The sequence below is a fragment of the Bos javanicus genome, chromosome 4, assembly GCF_032452875.1.
Source record: "Bos javanicus breed banteng chromosome 4, ARS-OSU_banteng_1.0, whole genome shotgun sequence".
NCBI lineage: Eukaryota > Metazoa > Chordata > Mammalia > Artiodactyla > Bovidae > Bos > Bos javanicus.
The window spans coordinates 55,355,548-55,377,717 of record NC_083871.1 but is presented as its reverse complement, the minus strand read 5'-3'; the positions used below and the strand labels follow the sequence as shown (position 1 = coordinate 55,377,717).

At 38.7% G+C, this 22,170-nt stretch overlaps 1 long non-coding RNA gene across 1 annotated transcript in view; it reads left to right on the top strand.

The window, feature by feature from the left end:
• Positions 1–22,170, top strand: part of LOC133246098 (uncharacterized) — a 99,730-nt gene that overhangs the window by 64,302 nt on the left and 13,258 nt on the right. Inside the window, exon 2 of the long non-coding RNA XR_009735901.1 lies at positions 5,479–5,599. This is a non-coding gene — a long non-coding RNA (uncharacterized LOC133246098). The remainder of the gene's footprint in view (positions 1–5,478; positions 5,600–22,170) is intronic.

The window sequence follows — 22,170 nt, the reverse complement described above, 5'->3', positions numbered from 1 at the left end:
TATATGCAGAGTACATCATGAGAAACACTGGGCTGGAAGAAGCACAAGCTTGCATCAAGATTGCTGGGAGAAATACCAATAACATCAGATATGTGGATGATATCACCCTTATGGCAGAAAGTGAAGAAGAAAGAGCCTCTTGATGAAAGTGAATGAGGAGAGTGAAAAGTTGGCTTAAAGCTCAACAGTCAGAAAACTAAGATCATGGCATACCATTACCTCATGGCAAATAGATGGGGAAACAGTGGCTGACTTTATTTTTGGGGGGCTCCAAATTCACTGAAGATGGTGACTGCAGCCATGAAATTAAAAGATGCTTACTTCTTGAAGGAAAGTTATGGCCAACCTAGACCGCATATTAAAAAGCAGAGACATTACTTTGCCAACAAAGGTCCATATAGTCAAGGCTATGGTTTTTCCAGTGCTCATGTATGGATGTGAGAGTTGGACTGTAAAGAAAGCTGAGCGCTGAAGAATTGGTGCTTTTGAACTGTGGTGTTGGAGAAGACTCTTGAGAGGCCCTTGGACTGCAAGGAAATCCAACCAGTCCATCCTAAAGGAGATCAGTCCTGGGTGTTCATTGGAAGGACTGATGCTGAAGCTGAAACTCCAATACTTTGGCCACCTTATGCAAAGAGTTGACTCATTGGAAAAGACCCTGATGCTGGGAAAGTTTGAGGGCGGAGGAGAATGGGGTGACAGAGGATGAGATGGTTGGGTGGCATCACTGACTCGATGGACATGAGTTTGGGTGAACTCCAGGAGCTGGTGATGGACAGAGAAGCCTGGTGTGCTGCAGTCTATGGGGTCGCAAAGAGTCAGACACGACTGAGCTACTGAACTGAACTGAATAGTTCCAGAAGACAATTTAGAAGTCTTCTAAAGTGATTACATTTTCAGGCAGTTATCATATCTGAAAATAGAATAGCTCTACTTTGTGGAAGTCTCCCAAGTACTAGGAGAGAATTGCAACAACACATTACTAAACATTATCTGATACTTTGCCATCTGAGTTTTTTTTTTTTTCTTTCATGTTTGATGATATAGAAAGCTTTAGCACATGCAAGTAATATTTCATTGAGTTTGTGGTTGAAATAACTCCCAAATGGAGATATTCAAATCAGTAATTGTAATTGTATAAAATAAGTTTTATTTTAAATGATATGTACTCATAGTTAGCAATTTAGCAATGACTAAATTGGTTAGACAACATCACCAACTCAATGCACATGAATTTGAGCAAACTCCAGGAGATAGTGGAGGACAGAGGAGCCTGGCATGCTACAGTCTGTGGGATCTCAAAGAGTCAAACTGACTTAGCCATTGAAAAAAAGAGCAAATTGCTTATGTTTGCAAAGCTATCAGCTTCCTACTCAGCATTTTTACCATCTTTACCAATCCTGCACTTTACAGATAGAACTGTGTAGAAAGCTTTCATTCATTCTTCTTCCTCCAACTTTATTTTTTCTTTGTTTCCAACACTTCACTATTTCTTTACTGTAAATTTTAAAATTAATTAATTTATTTTAATTGGAGGATAATTACTTTACAATATTGTGATGGTTTTTGCCATACATCGACATGAATCAGCCATGGGTGCACATGTTCCCCCCATTCTGAACCCCCCTCCCACCTGCTTCCCCACCCCATCCCTCCGGGTTGCTCCAGAGCACTGGCTTTGAGTGCCCTGCTTCATGCATCAAACTTGCACTGGTCATCTATTTTACATATGGTAGTATACATGTTTCAGTGCTGTTTTCTCAAAGCATCCCACCCTTGCCTTCTCCCAGAGTCCAAAAAGTCTGTTCTTTACATCTCTTTTGCTGCATTGCATATATGATTGTCATTATTGTCTTTCTAAATTCCATGTATATGCATTAACATACAGTATTTGTGTTTGTCTTTCTGACTTACTTCACTTTGTATAATAGACTTCAGATTCATCTACCTCATTAGAACTGACTCAGATACATTCCTTGTTATCACTGAATAATATTCCATTGTACATATATACCAGGACTTCCTTATCCATTTGTTTCCAGATGGACATCTAGGTTGCTTCCATGTCCTGGCTATTATAAACAGTGCTGCAATGAATATTGGGGTACATGTGTCTCTTTCAATTCTGGTTTCCTCGGTGTGTATGCCCAGCAGTGGGATTGCTGGGTCATATGGAAGTTCTATTTCTGGCTTTTTAAGGAATCTTCACACTGTTCTCCATAGTGGCTGTACCAGTTTGCATTCCCACCAACAGTGTAAGAAGGTTCCCTTTTCTCCACACCCTCTCTATTATGTATTATTTCTTTACTGTAATTTTATTGGCATTTGAACAGGTATAGGAAATAAATACAAGAAGCCTGTGTATGTTTTATGTTTAAGCAATGTCTCTATTTAATTTTTGAAAGGGAAGAATCAACAAACTTAAACCTTTCCAGTGCTAGCCTTGCCTTCATTTCCAGTCAGACTCCAATGAAGAGAAGGGTAAAGGGCAATAGTGTGGACACTTTTTAAAGCAGATGTCTTTCTCAATACTTCTTGCCATTCTTTCCCTACTGCTACTACTTCTTGGCATATAGTTTCCTTTCCAACCAACTATTTCCACTAAATTTAATTTTTATTGATTTGTTTTAAATAATTTTGTTGTATTTCTTTTTCACTTCTTGGCATATATTTCTCCCTTTCCATAACTACCTTTAATAGTTTTACTTTATATTGCCTTTATCTCAAGCAAATATTTATCTAATTTTAAAAATATTGGAATGTGTATAATATGCTTTAGAGAGATTAACACCAGAAAAAATGAATAAAATTTATAGCATACTTGTAGATATTATTTAAGTGAGCTTCCCATTTCTCTATTGCCAGATGAGGCAAGACATCTCAAAATAAAGGAATCCATGTGTTTCCTCACTTGAACAAGTAGTGTAGCATTGATGGAAATAGAAATTTGAATATGTTACCAGCAAAATTTCCATAATCAGTCTCATGCATACCCAACTTTCTGTTTCTTTCTTCTACCATTTAAAAAAAGATAAGTAGAACCAACATTTCTAACAGAAATAAAACTGCTTTCACATTTATTTTAGCATTAATCAGGTGTGATCTAGAGTGCCAATAAGTTATTCATAAAGATTTTGTGGGCTCTAATTCAATACAGCATCATTTCTACAATGGCATCAAGATAATTAAGCTAAAAATAAATAAAGTGCCATGCAACTAAAAAATCATGTGGGCTTTTTTATTGTCTAACGCCCACCAAGTAATCATAATAAGCCCCTGTATTTATAGATGATTTTCAATATGCATTTTTTATAGTTTACAATAAGACATGAAGAAAAAGGAAACATATCATTTCAAAGAGTGGTTATATTTATCCATTATTTCTTTAATAAGAAAATCATTTTTTGCAACAAAAATGTTAGGTTTTGTAGAAATGATTTTATATGGTATGGAATGTCACCTAAAGTAGCATCTGTGTAACCAGTTTTGTTTAAAATAACCAGCTACTAGTGTGGTACCCCACTCCAGTACTTTGCCTGGAAAATCCCATGGATGGAGGAGCCTAGTAGGCTGCAGTCCATGGGGTCGCTAAGAGTTGGACACGACTGAGCGACTTTCACTTTCACTTTTCACTTTCATGCATTGGAGAAGGAAATGGCAATCCACTCGTGTTCTTGCCTGGAGAATCCCAGGGACGGGGGAGCCTGGTGGCTGCCGTCTATGGGGTTACACAGAGTCGGACACGACTGAAGTGACTTAGCAGCAGCAGCAGCATTAGCAATGGGTTTCCCTGGTAGCTCAGCTGGTAAAGAATCCACCTGCAATGCAGAAGACCCTGGTTTGATTCCTGAGTTGGGAAGATCCCCTGGAGAGGGTTAGGCTACCCACTCCAGTACTCTTGGATTTCCCTGGGGGCTCAGATGGTAAAGAATCCACCTGCAATGTGGGAGATCTGGGTTCGATCCCTGGGTTGGAAAGATTCCCTGAAGAAGGGCATGGCAACCCACTCCAGTGCCTGGAGAATCCCCATGAACAGAAGAGCCTGGTGAGCTACAGTCCATGGGGTTGCAAAGAGTCAGACATGACTGAGCGACTAAGTATATACATACAGTGTTAGTGGTATACTTTACCTGGTTGTTTAACTGAATTAAATATCTCCCTTTTCCACTCACTCTTCAAATTTCTTTGCTCCCTTGAGTCTAGTATCTTGAACCTGGAAACAGCTAGTGGGTCTTCAACTTAAAAATTTTAAATGACACTGCTTATTCTCTATTGCCTTCCCTAGGCTATGCTGGGCATTAAATATAGCTAAGAATATTGGGGAATCAAAGATCACTTTAATCATAAATTAGGCAATGGTTTCATATGTCTCACATCCTGATCTTCGACTCTTCACAACCCCATGGACTAGAGCCTCCCAGACCCCTCCGTCCATGGGATTTTCCAGGAATGAGCACTGGAGTGGGTTGTCATTTCCTTCTCCAGGGGACCTTCCCTACTCAGGGATTGAACCCAGGTCTCCCGCATTGCAGGCAGACACTTTACCCTCTAAGCCAGCAGGGAAGCCCTCACAATACCTATTCAGTTCAGTTCAGTTCAGTCGCTCAGTCGTGTCTGATTCTTTGCGACCCCATGAATCGCAGCACGCCAGGCCTCTCTGTCCATCACCAACTCCCAGAGTTCACTCAGACTCACGTCCATCGAGTCAGTGATGCCATCCAGCCATCTCATCCTCTGTCGTCCCCTTCTCCTCCTGCCCCCAATCCCTCCCAGCATCAGAGTCTTTTCCAATGAGTCAACTCTTCCCATGAGGTGGCCAAAGTACTGGAGCTTCAGCTTTAGCATCATTCCTTCCAAAGAAATCCCAGGGCTGATCTCCTTCAGAATGGACTGGTTGGATCTCCTTGCAGTCCAAGGGACTCTCAAGAGTCTTCTCCAATACCACAGTACCTATTACTACCCTAATTTTGAAATTACTGGTATTCAAGTAAGGTTTCCCTCACACTCTCTAAATTTAGCATTTGTTATGCCCCGTATCCACCTAGCAAAACTGTTTGGCATGGCAAGGATGCATCAGTTTCCTAGGGATTAAATGGACACAGATGAGGATACCTGAACATAAATCATCTTGTTGAGACCCCAGTGATACAAGCTGAGAGTGGGTTTTGGAGCTAAAGTTTTATTCTGGAAGAAGAAGGGAATCTGGCAAGGCTGTGTTGGAGCAGCTATTAAAACACAGCTAAGGCACATTTCCTAAAAGAGGACCAGCATCAACACTCCCTCCATACAGCGTTAACCAGTGATACCTAAGAACACAGTGCACTCAACAGAGCACTCCACCATGTGCCCAATTAGGGAAAAGATTTTTGCCCTTTCTCTATAATCCTTCTACCCGATTCCAGATTTAAGAATCTAGATTGAAAGGCAAGATAAAGAGTGTAGTAACATACCAGCTTTCTTCCCCTTTCCCTGATTCAGGGTCTACTCAAGAGAAAATAAATTGGACTAAGAGTGACTGAGATTTTAATAACTGGAAATGACTGGAAAGCTATAGAAATCTGCTCAGATATCCTTAGGAGATCTGTTACCCAGAAGGAAGGTAAGATTTAACATTGTTCTCATTAGGGCAGTGATTGGTAAAAAAAATAATTTCATGTTATGTTCTACTGAGTTAAACATTTCAATATCCTGGTTAAACAAATCTCTTCAAAGCTTTAGATAATGAGACACAGTTATAGTGATGGGTTACTGTTTTCATTAGTGTTTTATTTTTAAAACTCAGCAACAGGTGTTAACTCATTATAATGGAGCTAGTTATGATAGGAAAGGATATTACCCCAAACCACTCTCTGAATATAAATCCCTTAAGTTCTTATAGAAGGGCCTAGATAAGTAGTTTCCAACCTTTTCAAATTATCAAGTAAATTAAGACCCTCCTTAATTATTTTTCTATTTTGCATCTAAGTAGTCTCATATTTTCCAATCCACCATAATTTTTTCTTTTTTTTTTCTTTTTTTAAAATTTTTTTTCAATTATCCATTGAATATCTCTCCTAAATATCCCTTTAAGAGAGGGATCAGGTGTGATCTAGAGTGCCAATAGGTTATTCATAAAGATTTTGTGGGCTCTGATTCAATACAGCAATGGCATCAAGATAATTGAGCTAAAAATAAATAAAGTACCATGTCACTAAATATCCCTTTAGTGACAACCTTGTCTATCTTGTTCACAGATATATCCCCAGATCCTAGTTTATAGTAGATATTCAGTAAATACTTGTTAATTGAAGGTGACCTTTACCTATGCATTATATACATTTTGTATATAATTTCTGCTAAACAAATGGTATTTCATAAGTTCTAAATGTTTCATGCCCCATTAATTCACCAGAATTGCTACTCTAAAGTGATGTCCTTTCAGGTCAGGTTAGTGAAACTTGATAAACCTTTGCATTATCATGGGGTTAATGTAGAATTTCCCAAGTTAGAAGTAACTGATCAAAAATGAGTGATAACTGTTACCAAAATGTAATGAATATTTTATATCAAAACTATATAATAAATGTATATAAGTGCCAGAGGTCAAGATGATATTAATATTAATTTTCCTCAATTTTCACTTTGATTTGACAAACTAAGCAGTATATCATTGACCATTTCTTTATAGATTTTTGTTATAATCAGAATAAGTATCAATATCAAGTAATACATCACATAATTATGCTTATTAAAGGCATAACATTAGATGCACTATAACTTATTAATCTTTTATTTCTAACAAATTTTTGGATATAGAATTCTTAACATTCACTAGAATTGGATTTTGTCCATATTTCTCCCTAGTTCTAAATATGGGAATTCTAAAATGTTAAATATTTTTATGAGACTTTACATGTATATTCTGTGTAGATCCAAAGCTACTGATTTTCTACATTCAAAATTAATAACTATGAACATTATTAATGTCAGTCAAATACTTCTATTTGACACTTTGTCTACCTTTGTGGGGCATCCCCAGCTTAGATTTAATTTGGGGAAGAAAATGAAAACATAGATTGAGACCTTTGGAAAACAATACAATCTCTAACATTAATTTTAATTAGAATGTTCTAAATGGGAATATCCCTTCAACTAAAATGAAGTAAGAAAAATCTCTTGACACAAAGTTGAAAGGTTAAACCAATCAAAATTCTAACCGGACACCAATAGCGCTAAAGATAATTTCACTTGTACAAATACAAATTTGAGGAGTTAGAAACATGGTTAAAATGGATTATATCATTCAGAAAGCGATAAATACAACTCACAATTTTTAAAAAGGTAAAGGAAATTATCAGAATACTTTGGAGTTCTTCTGAACATTTGTCTTAACTCTCCATGGCCACTAGATGGCACCTAGTATTTGGCAACCATAGCACTTTTTTATTTCTAGGGCTTAAAATAACTATAGCACTAGGTCAGTTCTGACAGAACAAAAATTAATCCTGCCACAGACACGGTAACATTTTCTTATCAGATGTCTAAATTTGAAATGCATGTGATTTTATGTCACACAGGAAAATATATACCTTTTTATTGTGCTTAGGTTTTCTAACTTCTAAAGAAATCGTGAGATTTGAAATTTTTCATTGGGTAGTTGATTTGCATCATTCTAAATAGAGATTAGACCATTTTGCTTTAAATATGCTTCATTCTTTAAGCATAGAGCCTTTACAAACGATCCACCCACTTACCCAAGACAGTTGTTCAGTTGCTCAGTCGTGTCCGACACTTTGTGACCCCATGAACTGCAGCACACCAGGCTTCCCTGTCCTTCACCATCACGGGAACTTGCTCAAACTCATGTCTGAAAATCAACACCTGTTACAATCACTTTAAACAAATGGAGTATTCCACTGAAGATTTTAAATATCTAAATTTAAGATACTCAAAGTGATAAAAGGAATAAATTTTATTTTAAAATAGCAAGGAATTGTATTTTTATTAAAGTATACTTGATTTACAATCAGTGCAGTTCAGTCACTCCGTTGTGTCCAACTACTTGAGACCCCATGGACTGCAGCACACCAGGCTTCCCAGTCCATCACCAAGTCTCAGAGTTTGCTCAAAATCATGTCCACTGAGTTGGTGATGCCATCCAACCATCTCATCCTCTGTCGTCCCCTTCTCCTCCCGCCTTCTACGTCTCCCAGCATCAGGGTCTTTTCTAATGAGTCAGCTCTTCACATCAGGTGACGCAAGTATTGGAGCTTCAGCCTCAACATCAGTCCTTCCAATGAATATTCAGGACTGATTTCCTTTAGGATTGACTGGTTTGATCTCCTTGCATTCCAAGGGACTCTCAAGACTCTTCTCCAACACCACAGTTCAAAAGCATCTATTCTTCGGCGTTCAGTTTTCTTTATGGTCCAACTCTCACATCTGTATATGACTACTGGAAAAACCATAGCTTGGACTAGATGGACCTTTGTCTCCAGGTCTCTGCTTTCTAATATGCTGTCTAGTTTGTCATAGTTTTTCTTCTAAGAAGTAAGCATCTTTTAATTTCATGGCTGCAGTCACCATCTACACTGATATTGGAGCCCAAGAAAATAAATTCTGTCACTCTTTCCATTGTTTCCCCATCTATTTGCCATGAAATGATGGGACCAGATGCCATGGTCTTCATTTTTTGAATGTTGAGTTCTAAGCCAGCTTCTTCACTCTCTTCTTTCACCTTCATCAAGAGGTTCTTTACTTCCTCTTTGCTTTCTGCCTTAAGGGTGGTGTCATCTGCATATTTGAGAATATTGATTCTTCTCCAGGCAATCTTGATTCCAGCTTGTGTTTCATCCATCCTGGCATTTTGCATGATGTACTCTGCATGTAAATTAAATAAGCAGGGTGACAATATACAGCCTTGATGTACTCCTTCCCCAATTTGGAACCAGATCATTTTTCCATGTCTGGTTCTAACTGTTGCTTCTTGACCTGTATACAGGTTTCTTGGGATGCAGATAAGGTGGTCTGGTATTCCCATCTCTTGAAGATTTTTCCACGGTTTGTTGTGATCCACATAGTCAAAGGTTTTAGCGTAGTCAATGAAGCAGTGGATGCTTTTCTGGCACTCTCTTGCTTTTTCGATGATCCAGTGGATGTTTGCAATTTGATCTCTGGTTCCTCTGCCTTTTCTAATCCAACTTGAACATCTGGAAGTTCTCGGTTCACATACTGTTGACACCTCACTTGGCGAATTTTTAGCATTACTTTGCTAGTGTGTGAAATGAGTGAAATTGTGCGGTAGTTCGAACATTCTTTGGCATTGCCTTTCTTTGGGACTGGAATGAAAACTGACCTTTTCCAGTCCTGTGGCCACTGCTGAGTTTTCCAAATTTCCTGGCATATTGAGTGCAGCACTTTCACAAGCTTCCTCTTTTAGGATTTGAAATAGCTCAGCAGGAATTTCATCACCTCCACTAGCTTTGTTCATAGTGATGCATTCTAAGGCCCACTTGACTTCACACTCCAGGATGTTTGGCTCTAGGTGAGTGATCACACCATCGTGGTTATCTGGATCATTAAGATCTCTTTTGTATAGTATTTCTGTGTATTCTTACCACCTCTTCTTAATATTGTCTGCTTCTGTTACGTCCCTATGGTTTCTGTCCTTTATTGTGACCATCTTTGCATGAAATGTTCCCTTGGTATCTCTAATTTTCTTGAAGTAATCTCTACTCTTTCCCATTCTGTTGTTTTCTTCTATTTCTTTGCATTGATCACTGAGGAAGGCGTTCTTATCTCTCCTTGCTATTCTTTGAAACTCTGCATTCAAATGGGTATATCTTTCCTTTTCTCCTTTGCTTTTCACTGCTCTTCTTTTCACAGCTATTTGTAAGGCCTCCTCAGACCCAAGCCAGAAACCCAAAATTTCTCAGACTGCCCCCCTTCCTTATTTCTTACATCCCCAAATTCTGTGCTCTTTATTTTTTAAATATCTCCTGCTCTAATCCCTTCTCTTTATGTCATTCAGACTCAGTATTGCAAAAAATATCTTGTTTCCCTGATTGGCCATCTATCTGCCTCTCCAACTTCATTGTTCTCTGTCCTGTCTCTGATCTTGAGAATGACTGAAATACAGCTTCTCTTCTTTTTATCCCTCCTGCATCTTTATACTAAGTGTTCCCTTAACTTACCTACGGCCTTGATTCTTAGCCTGATAAACTTGTGTTCTCTCATCAGAGTTTAGTCCACACAGGACATGTTCCCTGATGTGACCAGACAGAGCTGGCCATGGTGCCAAATCAGTACCTTGACAATAGATATCTGGGCTTTAGTTTGTGGTCAGTAAAATGGGTAAATAATACATTTACATTATTTCATTTTTAAAAGCAATGAAATGAATGATGTGCTTAGAAAATTTCCTTGTATATAGCAAGTACTCAATAAATGTTAGCCACTAGTAGTAACAGTAGTAGTAGCAGTAGCAGTTATTACTACTATTATTACTATCTCTATTAAAGTATTTTCCATATCTCAGTTTCTGAACTTACTAGAAACAGATGATGGGCATGTATTATTTGCTTGTCTGTCCCTCTTGTGAAGGAGACAGCCAGGGTGACCTCATTATCTTTGGAAAGGAAAAAGAAGAATTTGAGTTTTTATAAACTATTAGGTGTAGCTCAACCAAGATACTTTTTGTTCAGTTAAATGAATTATTTATGAAAATATCATGATCATATTCCTGAAAATTTAGAAAATGTAGAACAAACATTTCAAATCAGTCATAATCTACTATGTGTCATTGTTTTGATGAATTTATCTCCAGAATATTTTCATATGCTTACCTGCTAGAGACTCTCAGTTGTGTATCAACCTTGCTTTCTTGCTGGAAGAAACCACCTTTTACAAAAGAGGCTGAATTTACCCAGTGCTTGTTTTCCCAGATTCCTTTGCAGCAAGGGCACATGAGCCAGCCCTGTGAGATGCTGCTAATACAGTAATTTCTTTACTGCTGAAACTGAAAGCCATATATGTGCAATTGATACCATAAATGGGCAATAGGGTACTGGACATGACACAGCCCCAGGGCACTGAAGAATGAGCTATTAACACTTGAAATAGAAGCGTGCCATTAAACCACTGCAAGTAGCTGGGACCCTGTGTCCTGCAAACACCTCACAAGGAGAGCAGCTGCACTCATATAAATGGACCTTGAAAACACAGTCATAACAGACAGAGAAAGTTAAGCAATATTTTGCTGAGTACTGAATTTTAAAATGATTAACAAAAGAAATGAAGAAATAGAAATTAAGTAGAAGTATAATAGAGGCTAGAAAGAAGGAAAGATTGGGGGAAATGATCAATAGAACTAAAAATAAAAAATATTGTCAGTGATATTAAAAACAGTACATAAAATCAATTCATGATAAAAATTTCTAGCAATCAAAGAATAAACAGGAGCTTCTTAACCAGATAAAGACCTACAGAACACCTACAGAAATCTACACCTACAGAAATCTACAGAAAAACACCTACAGAAATCTACAGCAGATTTAAGTTAACATGGACAATCTAGTGGGGAATAGCAGTTTAAAATTTGATTTCATGATCAAGAATCACAAATCACAAATATTTAAGAAGCACCAGCATCATGAACAGCAAAGCAATAAAGCCACTGATCTGAATTTACACCTGAAGAAACAGAATTAATAGAGCAATCAGAATGGGATTTTAAAATAACAAAAATTAATATCCTCAAAGAGAGTATTATAGTATAAAAGAGGAACAGATGGTTAAAGGAGAGAAGCCACTTAATGTTAAAAAAAATTACAAGCAAGTACCTTTGTGTTTTTTTATAATTATAATATTTATTTATATAAAATATTTTATATTTTAAGCAAATATTTCTTAAAATAACAAATACTTTTCTAAACTAAAGAGTAGCAATATTTACTCTATTTTCTCTCTTTTGCTCCTCTACTGTTTTTTAAATTTTAACCAATTTCAGCTTTGCAGATTGGTAAATGAAGAGAGGAAATCATCAAATGGTTGAAATCATAGAAATAAAGCACAAATCCAACTGCCTCAGCTTTAGTAAGGAGAAAATTAAAGCCAAGAGTGACACAAGGTCACTCTTGTCCAAGGTCACACAATCTTGTAGGGAGCAAGGGTTGAGAAGATAAAGAAAAAAAAAAAAAAAAAGGCAGACAGAGAGAGGTAAAAAAGGGAAATTAGTTGGAAACTCAATTTATCTCATTATTCTTCTCTCTACCATCTTATACCAAGTTTCCAAAGCTATAGGGGAATCATTTCTATAATTCTTAAGTAGGCTGAGGTCCACTTGAGAGAAAGAATGTAATATCCAATTAAGAAAGGCATTCGATCTTTTATATGATGGTTAAAGTGGTTTGTTGGTTCTGAGCTTTAAATGCCACTTATATATTATGTTGAGTGATAAGTTCCCTATCACTACTCAGAATTTTTCCCATGTCTGTTCTTCAGGGTCTTATGGCAACGCCTTTGCAGTGTGTGGAATGTTGCACATAGAAAATCTGAGAAATTATCATCAGTGTTAAACTATCCATTAAGGACCTCCTTAATCCTCCCATTGCTTTTTCTTCTTGACAGATAATGATAAGAAATGGTATGTTCAATGCCATATTCATAATGAAAGCCTACAACTTGCAATCAGACACCAGAGAAAATCAGTTTATATTTGAAGGCTTAGTGCTACCCCAGGGTCACAAGTGATTATGAGGTCAAAAGAAAGAGGCCAAAGCTATTTTCCAACTTGTGTCCAATTTCTTTTCTCTGTAAGGTACAAGTGTCATTCTTTTCAAGTATTTGCAATTCACAATTTTACATAACTCATATCTGCATTATAAAACCAAACAATGATAACTTATTTTCATTTCATCTAATAATTTATTAGATTCTAAAATACCTGTAGTAATTTCTCTGACAAATTATAGAACATTATTTTTCACTACAGGTCCAAATATATTTAGGAATTTGGGTTTAATTACACTTGATCTAAAATACCTATGGTAATTTTTCTGACAAGTTATAAAATGTTATTTTTCACTACAGTTTCAAGCATATTTAGAAATTTGGGTTTAATTAAGCCTGCTCCATCATTACAAGCTATTAGAGAGAACTCTCAAAAGCCTAGGAGCAAACGGTGAGCAAACACAGGAGTGATTGTGGTAATAAAAGTCATGCTTGGTCCAGAGCCTCTTTACAAAACACAAGAGTTCACATCATAGTCTTGAAACAGCAAACTTGGGTCTTCCATTTATTTCCATATAATCTTGACTAACTTAATTTACTAAATCTAGGTTCCATAATTTGTAGAGTAAAATATGATATATACTTTACAGTCACCTATAAGGATTACATAAGGTACATATGTGTAATATTTAGCTCCTGGCTCATGGAAGGAACTTAGCATTTAGGTGCTACATTATCATCATCATCATCACTGTAATTGTGCTATCCCTGAGGTGGTCCCTTCCACGAACAGGATCATGGAGTTTATAGATGCCTTCTCTTTGGCCACCACTAGAGGCACTGAAGAAATGTGTGCCCCTCTCTATCTACTTGACGGCCTCATAGACTCAGCTATTATTGCATGACATGCTGATGACACTGGACTCCACGACTTTCCCGATTGCTCTAGGTTGAGCCTGCCAGTATCGCTCAGGTTACTGTCCAGCAGCTGCCAGCACCACTCACACAGTATTTTGGCAGCCTGCCCCAAATCTCCAGCGAGGGTACTCTCCTCACTAAGCTGCTCTCAGACAAGTCTTGCTCTTGGTTTTTGACGATGTTACAACTATTCCATTAGTGTTTCTCTCCCTCCTCATCCCATAACAGTGATTAGTGAGAAAATGTTTTTGTAAACCTGTTGCTCAGAATCTAGCAAAGAAGATGGACATATTAACAACAGGCTATAAAATGATGTGATAAGTTTCATGTGCTATAATTTTACTTGGTTCTCCTTTTCCTCTTGTATGGTATTTATGTTTCTGTCTTCCTAGCTCCCCAGTCATAACCACAGGTCAGATCATAGGCTTAGGTGTCTTAACTGGGCTTCCTGTCTCCGTATTCTCACTCCTCCTTTTCATCTAATATGTCACTGCTAGATAAATCTTTTCAATAGACTACTTTAATCATGTGAACTACTTAAAAAAATTTTGAGCTATCTTTGTTTCTTAAAGACCCTTTTACCAGAGAGATCTCTTGACCCAGTGTCCAAAGACAATTCAGATGCACAATCATACCACCCACTGAGACCACTGTGTGCCAAAGAGTTACCCAGGTCTTGCAATTTCTGCATCTCAGGATAAGCTTCCTCTCCTAGGAACACTCCTTGGCATTTTAGAGAGTACATTTTTTACCATCCCACTCTTAAGATTTTCAAAATTTACAAAAGCATTAAGGAGATGGATCCCTCTATCTATGAATGATGCCCCTCTGCTATCCTCCAGACTAGCTGGCTCGTCAGGAAGGACTGCTCAGTGTCCAGTTGAAACTGAAGCTTGTGGGAAAACTCATCAAGTCACTGAATTACAACAAGAATTAGAAAGGTCTTCTCTTTAGCAAGCCCCTTCCTCCAAACAGAGTCCAAGACCTTCTCATTTCCATTTGTGCCCCTTATAAGCTGTTTTCTGTAGTGCTAAACTCACTATTCTACACTTGGCTTTGTGATGCCAGTGCTGAGGCTCTGCAAAGCACATTTCTGTATCTCTGTCCATAGTGAAGGCTATTAGGCTATGTAACAGAAAACACTAGAGGAATTCTTCTATGATAAAAAAGGAGGAAGAAGTCTCTCCTGGTTTGTTTTCTTTATGCTTCCTGTTTCTCTGAGCACCATCCTAGCAATGGTACCAGGACTTCTCATCCTGGCAATGGTTATTCTTTCCATAAGAAGATTCTTTCCATGGTTTATAGATTTTCAAACACTTACAAAGCCAGATTCATTGTGATATCCCCTCCCCCACCATGAGACAGCACTACCACCAGTATGACACCTCCTCCTCAGTGGTCTGGGTCCCAGGTTGTGGGGATCCTGCTCTGTTGTCTAAATTCCAATGGTTGAACCTCCTTTTCTAAATTGTGATGATTTCAACCATTCCCCTTCTCCCCTTTAGCAAATAATCCAGCAGAAGCGAGCCAGTGACTAGAGTTCCCTTTAACCTACAGATTACATAGTTAACAAGTTTATACCAAGTTAGTAATTCTTTATACTAGATTCCTCTGCTCAAATAACTGGTATAATAGTTTCTATTGCCTGACTGGACTTTGGTTGACAGAGACATCATTATTAGGCTGTCAGTCTGGTGATCCTTCTTGCCTCCTCCTTAACTTCTCCATAAAAATGTAGAGCTGCATATGTGTAAGGAAGGTACAACGGCCTGTACCCCCATTGTACATCCAGCCCCACCAGGCCAAGAACAACTCTCTGTTGGACAGTGAGACTCAGGGAAACTACATGAGTTTTGTTTACTTTCTGCCTATAAGTGTCATCAGTGAGCCTGCTTTACAGCTGCACCATTTTCATTTGTGGAGTTTGTCCTGTCTGTGGTTTAACAGGTAAAAACAGGTTCCGTATAAGAGTCAGAGAAGATATCCAGAAGAAGCTTTGATAAATTAGTAAAATAAAACTTATTAGTTGTTTTAAGGAGCAAAATTAAGACTTTAAATTTCTCAGAAGTGTTTCAGACAAACAACTCAGGTATCTGTTGCAGATAATACAAACTCTTGGTGAGAATCGTAATAGCACCCCTAAATTCAGAATCATGACAGGACCCCCAAATGCAGAAGCACATTCTAGTAGGTTCTGCACATATAAGCCACTGTGTTAGTTATTAAACTATTGTTTCTCAGCTTCAAATGTACCCTTCTGTAGTCTGCTTAGTGATGACAAGATTGCTACCAGCTCTAGATGGCTAATACTTTCTGCTCAGTACTTTGAGTCCCAGTTTTGTAAGGTCCTTTCTCTGAGATTTTAGATTAGTAAATCCAACCTCTTTTCATTTTGTCTGCAAGCTACGTTTCTTCTTTGCCAGTTGGCTTCCTGGTGGTTTCTTCCAACAGAGAAAACTAGAGAGAAACCAGAAGCCAAGAGGACAAGAGAAGGAGCTTCCTAATCTTGTTTGCTTGTTAGCATCCCTTTCTTTCATTTATTAAATAGGGATTATAATAATACCACAGTCATAAGATTGTTTTGAAATTTAAATGAATTGATATATCAAAATACTTAGAATAAAAATTATCAATGTGTTAACTATTATATGTTATTAAAATATTCCTTTCTAAATAGTTTGAGTTATATTTTTAAAAACCATTTAATGAGTAGCAGAGTATACAAAAGAGAGCTTCCCAAGTGGCACTAGTGGCAAAGAACCCACCTGCCAATGCTGGAGATGTCAGAAACATGGATTCTATTCTTGGATCAGGAAGATCCCCTGGAGGAGGGCACAGCAACCTACTCCAGTATTCTTGCCTGGAGAATCCCATGGACAAAGGAACCTGGTGAGCTACAGTCCATAGGGTCGCAAAGAGCTGGACATGACTAAAGCGACTTAGCACGCACGTATGCAAAAGGAGACAGAGGGGACAGCAGAAACACAGGAATTGAGTAAACATTGTAGTCAGTGGAGTATTCAGACTGCTTCCCGACCACTGGAACAGCTATAGCATCATGAATGAAAATGAAATCTGCTATCCATCCTCATGTCTTTGTACTTTTCTGTCCTATATTCAAAGAATTTATAATCAATCATAATACAGATTGATAACTGCTATAATAGAAAAATGTAGGATTTCTACAGTGACAGAAGAAAGTCCAGAGAAAATTCTCTGGAGTTAACAATGTAAAAGGGGGAATTCAGTGAAGAAAAGGGGAAAAGCACATGCAAAGAGAATGCTTGAGAGAGAGCACAGCATTTAAGAAAAGTGCAAATAGTTAGCCTGCACCTCAGCATATGTGTGGAATGTGGGGAAACTAAAGCTGGAGACATAGACAGAAGTTCAATTTTTCAAGAGTCATGATTACAAAGCTAAGGAGATTGATTGAAATTATAGGGAATGCTAAGTTGAGTCCCTTTCCCATTATCATGGTAAAGCAGAGACAATGCCATGTGCTTATACACTGCTTTACTTTCTTACTGTGTACACTGCTTATGCTAAGTCGCTTCAGTCGTGTCCAACTCTGTGTGACCCCATAGATGGCAGCCCACCAGGCTCCCCTGTCCCTGGGATTCTCCAGGCAAGAACACTGGAGTGGGTTGCCATTTCCTTCTCCAATGCAGGAAAGTGAAAAGTGAAAGTGAAGTCGCTCAGTCGTGTCCGACTCTTCGCACCCCATGGACTGTAGCCTACCAGGCTCCTCCATCTATGGGATTTTCCAGGCAAGAATACTGGAGTGGGGTGCCATTGCCTTCTCTGACTGTATACATAGAAAACTACATTTCCAGGTCTCCCCGTTAGACCTAGGTGGGACCAACTGACAGGATTCAGACCAGTTCAGACCAGTACCATGTAAAGTGCTATATACTACTTAAAAACCCAGTGGTCTATTGATAGGCAAGGACAGGAAAATCTCTTGGTTCCCTGTTCCAGGGAAATATCAGCTGCTTCTGAGTGTAAAGAGGATAGAACACCTGATTCCTCCCCGACCATCCTGCAGAGATCTTGAGAAAATTCATCTGATGGTGGAGAGAAGCAGAAATAATCTCATTCTCCGGTGTCCTGCACGGATATAAAAGAGATATCTAAGGACACTAGTGGAGAAGGCAATGGCACCCCACTCCAGTACTCCTGCCTGGAAAATCCCATGGACGTAGGAGCCTGGTAGGCTGCAGTCCATGGGGTCCCTTTCATGCATTGGAGAAGGAAATGGCAAGCCACTCCAGTGTTCTTGCCTGGAGAATCACAGGGATGGGTGGGCTGCCGTCTCTAGGGTCGCACAGAGTCGGACACGACTGAAGCGACTTAGCAGCAGCAGCAGCAGCAAGGACACTAGGGAGAGCCAGGAAATTTATACTTGCCAAATGCACCAGAGATAGAAGACACAGTGGGCTGCCAGAGACAAGGAGGGAAATCTGCCTGCCCTTCTAGAGCCTAAGCTGTTTTGGAAGATACTAGAGACTGAATGTTTGTGTCCCTCACCCCCCACCCAAATTTATACATTGAAATTCTTATCCCCAATGTAATTGGGATATGAGTAGATTATTAAGGTGGATTCCTCATAAATAGAACTAGTGCCCTGATAACAGGGACTCCAGAGGGCTCATTTGCCCTTCCCCCTTTTGAGGATACACAAAATGACATTTTTTTTTTTGAAACAACCATTTATGAAACAGAAACCAGTTTCTGACAAGACCCTAAATCTGCAGGCACCTTGATCTTGGACTTCCCAGCCTCCAGAACTCTGAGAAACAGATATCTATTGTTTGTAAGCCGCCCAGTTTATAGTGTTTTGTTATACAGCAGCCCAAATGGACTAAAGAAGGCATTGTCATCCACTGGAAGAGGAGCTGTAACATGGAAGCAGCCCCACCCTTTCGTTTCTGGTACACAGTCCTGAAGATAGAGGACAACGAGGAACCACCTCTGCCCCCACAGAATCATACACTTGTTACTTGAATAACAAGCAACAATCAATGTTTTGGGAGGGGCAAGAGTGAGGAGAGAAACAGGTGGCACAGGTGTGCAGGTCCCCTTGAGAACTGTATATGGAGCAGGAAAACTTTCTGGCACCCCAACTTCTAACTAAACACAAGAGCATGTGTGTCTGCTACAGGAAAAATATGAAGCCTGTGCAACGAAATCCAGGCAAACTGCTCACTACATTGAACTGGGTCTACATTAACACCCTGGTAAAAGAAGAGATGAACACATTTTGACCATGGATGCTATTTATCTGATTCTCTCCTATTCTTTTATACACAGTGTTTGGAATTCGATTTTAAAAAATGATACACAAATGAGCAAGAAAATTAAAAAATAAAAACATGGTTAAGACATTAAGAAGGCAACAGAACCAGACCCAGATGTTGGAACTATCAGAAAAAAACTTTAAAATGACTACATTGTGATTACAGTCGGTCCACCTGGATAATCCAGGAAAATCCCACCCCCCTTTTAAAAATGCTTAACTTAATCACATTAACTAAGTCCCTTTTGCCAAATAAGGGAACATATTTGCAGGTTCCAGAGATTAGGGTGGGATCTCAGAGTGGGGCAGGGGAGGCATTATTCTGCCTACTGTATCCAGATTTCAAAATTTGGGGCAAGTTATTTCTTTAATTGCATTATCATTTCCAATCTCCTTTCTTGTTTGCACACCTTCCCCCCCTCCCCTTTCCTTTTCTCTCTCTTCTTTCACTCACTGTCTCCTTTCCTGAGTGCTCTACCTCTAAAATGTCATCCTCGCTCTTTCTCTCCACTCTCTACTTCCTCTGCCACTAGAAATCTGGTTTCTTTTTGTTTACAGATTTCCCCATCCTCTACTTCATGTCTTATTTTGCACCAGATGAATTCTTCTAAAGTGCTCATCTCCTCATCTCTCTCTCATTGGCATAAAATCCTTGACTGATGTCCCATTGCTCTCAAGATGAAGTTTCTTAGCAAAGCCCTTTTATCCCCTGCTCCTTCGCACCATGCTAGCCTTCTTTGCAATCACTTCTATTCAGGTACATTTAACGTTGCAGCTTTGCCAGCCTACTAGGTTGTCCCTGAGTACACTAGGCTGCTTTGCATGTGTGTATCCCTCTTTTCTGCTTCTCAGTTGTACGTTCCTATCATCTCCAGGGCTACTCTTCAAGACTGTTGACTTGACCTTTGACCAGAAGGACCCCCTGATTTCTTAACAGAGATAACCCTCTTTCCTGCAGTCATCTGTCACTTTATCTTTCACAGATCCTCTTATCATATGCATGATTCTAAATAGTAATTTACTTATGCATGTTTTCTTTTCTACTTCTGTGAGTACATGGAGATCAGGAATTATCCATTATTTACCAGGATATGGCCAGAACCAGCACAATGCCTTTATGGGGCACATTTGGTGCCTCATAAATATCTGTTCATATTTGTATCTATTATTAGTGACTTCTTAATATCATTTTTTAACACCTCTCAGTATTTGATATTTGACCTTTAGCAAATATCTCAATGTGAATTTATGTCTCTGGTTTTAGTGAATTTTTAAAATAATTTTCATATACTTAAAAAGATTCTTAAAATATTTTCTCTGATGATAAAATGAATCCTTTCTTTGCTCACTTTGGAAAAAGTCCTGTGATCTGGAAGTCTGAGATCTCATAATAATATAGGATTGGGTCAATTTATATAACCTGGATTCCTGTCTATTCCTCCTGGTTAGATAAACTGGTAAGTAGGTCAGGAATTTGTAGGCCAAGTGATAGGCACTTTTTAGAGAAGTTATAACTGCTACTTATTTACCATATTTTCTTAGAATGTAATTTTCTGATTTTAGCCTGTTTAAGTGTTTCTGGAAATTAGGAGACACTCGCCATGAAATCCAGAGAAGGCAATGGCACCCCACTCCGGTACTCTTGCCTGGAAAATCCCATGGATGGAGGAGCCTGGTAGGCTGCAGTCCATGGGGTCGCTAAGAGTCAGACACGACTGAGCGATTTCACTTTCACTTTTCACTGTCATGCATTGGAGAAGGAAATGGCAACCCACTCCAGTGTTCTTGCCTGGAGAATCCCTGGGACGGGGGAGCCTGGTGGGCTGCCGTCTATGGGGTCGCACAGAGTCGGACACGACTGAAGGGACTTGGCAGCAGCAGCAGCAGCCATGAAATCAGAAAATCATCCATCCCAGCATCATCATATGGGAGAATACAGACCATGTAAAAGATAGGACTGCAATGTGTGTGTGGGGACTCAATTGTTGTGTGATTATTTGCGACCGTATGGACTATAGCCTGTATGGCTCCTCTGTCTATGGAATTTTCCAGGCAAGAATACTGGAGTGAGTTGCCATTTCCTACTCCAGGGGATCTTCCTGACCCAGGGATCAAACCCATGTCTCCCGCATTGGCAAGCGGATTCTTTACCACTGGGTCACCTGGGAAGCCAAGTAGGTCAATAACATCCCAATATGTAAATGAACACCAAGAGCAGCATTGAATGGGGAAAGAGTTCATGTAGCAGAGGGAAGCAGAGAATGTAATATAAAGTTGAAAGGAAAAGTCCAGTTTTGATGGAAACAAGATTCATAAATGTAAGCAGACACAAGAAAAAAAAATTGTTAGAAATCTCTAAGTGTTACCTTATATGGCTTCTTTTTTTCCTAATTCATGTCCTAGTTGCAGGTAGTACTAAAAAACTTTATTTTTTAATGCTCATTAAAACCCACTTTCTAGGGTTATTTTCTCTGCTACACAGATGAAATTGAACGGAAATACTATGACTTTTTGGTCACTCATAGGCAAGAAAAAGTCTTCTGATCACATCTAGTCACAAAAATAAAGTTTCATTTCAGCAATTAAAATGTCCAGACATTTAAATTCAGGGCCTCTCCTGATGCCTATTGACTCCTATAGGTTTTTACCTGAAGGAGGAAAAGGGCCTTGTGAGTTTCTTCTTGATTTCCTCCATTTCTTTGCAAGTCCTTCATAGGTGGTCTAACTTTAGAATGTAGAATAGTTGGCAAATGTTGTCTTGGGGCTTTAGCCAAAACAGAGTCAGAAATAGTTCAGTTTTAACATCCTGTTGCATATCCTTGGTAGCATAACTAAAACACACAATTTTCATACAGTTTTCAACTCCATATATATTGCAAATTGAGATGGAGAATTCAAGAGCAGGCACTAGAATAACAAAGTAGGCACGTTTACACTCTTTACAGGAAATACCTAACCACACATGTCACAATCAACTGCAGTGTTTTCTAAACTTTCCCACCAACTTACCCTGAATCACTGAGAAAGAAGACAGACCTCTGTAGGATATGAGATCTTGGACTAAAGAGGCATTTTTATTTATGATATTTCTTAACAGGCATGTGTTTTACTAATTAAAGCACACAAACTTCATATTCTGTGCCATAGTGCCTGTGTTTATTTTAGTATAAAAATTACTAGTTTTTTCTAACATTTCCTTAAAATTGTTTCCCCAGGGATATACACTACATTTAACCTCTAAGTCCAGT